Below are 2,788 nucleotides of genomic sequence, written 5' to 3' on the forward strand. Positions count from 1 at the left end.
ACATTCCTCTCCCTCTCCCTCTCCCTCTCCCTCTCCCTCTCCCTCTCCCTCTCCCTTTCCCTCTCCCTGTCCCTCCTTCCCTCCCTCCTCTCTCTCTGCAACTTCCCCCTCTCTCCCTCTCAAATAAACCTCTTACACGTGGAACTGTTTGGGCCTAGTGTGGTATGTTCTGACGCGACCCGCTGTTCTAACACATCACTTATGACAGTGACTACATTCTTGGATACTGGGCTACACATGAGGGCTGAAACCCTCTGCCCCCAGTGTCCTTAGCAGTTTCGCAGGCAAGCCCATTTAAACCTCCAACGTAGACTGTGATTTGTACCAGGAGGGAGAGAGATGAGGAAGATCCTTGGGAGAAGTTGTGAATAGGCAGGACTCTGTCCTGTGTAGTGTGCAATCAGGAAAAACTTTGTTGGGGACTTGCTACTACAGCTGGGTCATCAGGGACAAGTGTCTGCCTGGCATGTCAGGTAGCCAGAGACCACAAGGCTTCACACAAGTTCAAGGGCCCTGGGTGCTCTCCACAGCACTGGGCAATTAATTGCCTTCAGTCTTGAGCATATCTGTGTGGCTGATCTTCTTGGGGTCTAGTGCCTCATACTGTAGCTGTTGCGGGCTGCTTTCTCTGAAGAACACGAGTCAACCGTAATAAGCGCTTATCACAAAACCCGCAGAAGAACACTGACAGTTTCAATTACCAGGCCGCTTAAGGCAGCTGGGAAAACAGTGATTACTGCAGCAGCGGGTGGTGCGTAAATAACAAAAGCATCTACTGTAGCATGAGAGAAGGCTAAACGTAGACATTTCTAGAAGAGACTCAGGAATGTGTGTCCCCTGTCACAAATACAACATGTTTTACGTTGTTGTTTTGTTTTTAAGACTCATCCTGAGTCTCATCCTGTAGTCTAGGCTAACCTCAACTTCTCAGGGGCCTAGTACCTTCCAAGCACTGTGATTATATTTCCAATATTTCTGTCTGTCTGTCTGTCTGTCTGTCTGTCTGTCTGTCTCTCTCTCTCTCTCTCTCTCTCTCTCTCTCTCTCTCTCTCACACACACACACACACACACAGAATCATTAAGTTTAGCAATTATCTGTGTTGAAGCTGTGTTCAGGAAACACTGCTATTCTTCTCTGGAGGGACAGTTTTGTGACTAATGTTTCATGCCATTTTGAAGTAACCCATGTTCTCTAAACTCTTAGAGTAAATCATTCTAGTTATTAATGAAATGAGTCAAAGTGAGGCATAGCTTGAAGCCAGTGAAGCTTCCTCGTCCACTCAGGCATCCTACCCTATCCTCCCCAACCCCTCCCCATCCTACCCTATCCTCCCCACACCCCCACTGTGGAGAGAGATTCCCATTGGTAAAAAAGCGCAGTCTCCTCTCTCATCTCTCCACTGCTTCCGTGTCTGCTCCTGTCACCCTTCACTGCTGGGTCCTCTAGCCATCTCTGGAGGGAGGTAAGGAGACACCTCATGATCTCCTGGCTGTCCTTTGGCCAGAGGGTCTCAGCTAGACTCATGCTCCACTCTTTCTTGGAGGGTAGTGTCAGTTCCCAGCACCTAGACAATCAGTAAGGACAGAACATGTACCTGGGACCCTGGGACCTCGGCTTTCTTCATTTGGATTAGTCACCATGTTCCAAGGGCAGCAGGGTATGTCTCTGTGACTGAAAAATACAACTTGGGAGACAGGAGAGGATGGCAAAGAGGACAGAGTCCCCAGATAACCAGCATGGATCCATTGCTGCCCTCAGTGGGAGAAACTGACACCACATCCGACATTCACCCTTTAGTCCTATGAAGAAGCAGCACAGCAGGTCCTCAGGGGGTCCCTGGAAATACTTCCCTAGATGGATGGGTTTATCCGAATGGAACTGTTGTACTTTTCTTTTTGGGGGGGGGGTTCAAGACAGGGTTTTCTGTAGCCCTGGCTGTCCTAGAACTCACTCTGTAGAGCAGGCTGTCCTCGAACTCAAGAAATCTACCTACCTCTGCCTCCCAAGTGCTGGGATTAAAGGCGTGCGCCACCACTGCCCAGCAGGAACTGTTGTACTCTTAATTGTGTTTCAGTATGATGGCAGTACCACAGATCTCCACCTGGCAGTGAATGCTTGCCTACTTTCAAGCTTCCATGTCAGAGCAACAACTTGTTAAAAGTCACCGAAAAGACAGACTCCAAATCCAAAATGGGTTTCCTCTGCCCCTGAGTTTGGAGGATAGATTCTCTGCTAATTCGTAATTGCCCTTCCCACGCCGTGGGATACCTGCGCATCCAAGTGCTGAGGGAACACGTCAGTAAAAGGTTCTCTTTTAAAAATAGGCTAGATGTGGGCTGAGAACAAAAGTGTAGCTGCTGTTTTTAATTCATACCGCTGATCGGGTTGCTAATACTAGCGGAGTTACTAATAACCAGCCCGAAGGGAGCCAATGTAGAAGTGCTATTTTGGGTATTCTTGGGTAATGGAGAACTTAGTGACGGTGCATAGTGCGTGGTGCGTTTCTTTGTATCCTTTTGTTTCTTACAAAGGAGCTCATATTTCAGTGGCATATTCCTCTCTGAAGGCATAGAATTCTCTTGGTTATGTTTTGGACGCTTATCTTTGAGATTATAATATAATTACACTATCTCTTCCCTTCCCTTTCCCTCCAAAACCTCTCTCACACTGCTCCCTGCTCTCTTTCAGATTCACAACATCTTTTTTTATTCATTGTTGCTACATGAAAGTACTCCACTTACATCACCCCCCCCCCGATTTTAGTTGTATCTTTCTACTTGAGCATC

The 2,788-nt window shown here is 47.7% G+C and overlaps 1 protein-coding gene across 9 annotated transcripts in view; it reads left to right on the plus strand.

Annotated features, from left to right (window-relative positions):
- Positions 1 to 2,788, plus strand: part of Unc79 (unc-79 homolog, NALCN channel complex subunit) — a 236,757-nt gene that overhangs the window by 208,727 nt on the left and 25,242 nt on the right. The window lies entirely within an intron of this gene.

Source organism: Mastomys coucha, unplaced genomic scaffold (assembly GCF_008632895.1).
Source record: "Mastomys coucha isolate ucsf_1 unplaced genomic scaffold, UCSF_Mcou_1 pScaffold6, whole genome shotgun sequence".
In the NCBI taxonomy this organism is placed as follows: domain Eukaryota; kingdom Metazoa; phylum Chordata; class Mammalia; order Rodentia; family Muridae; genus Mastomys; species Mastomys coucha.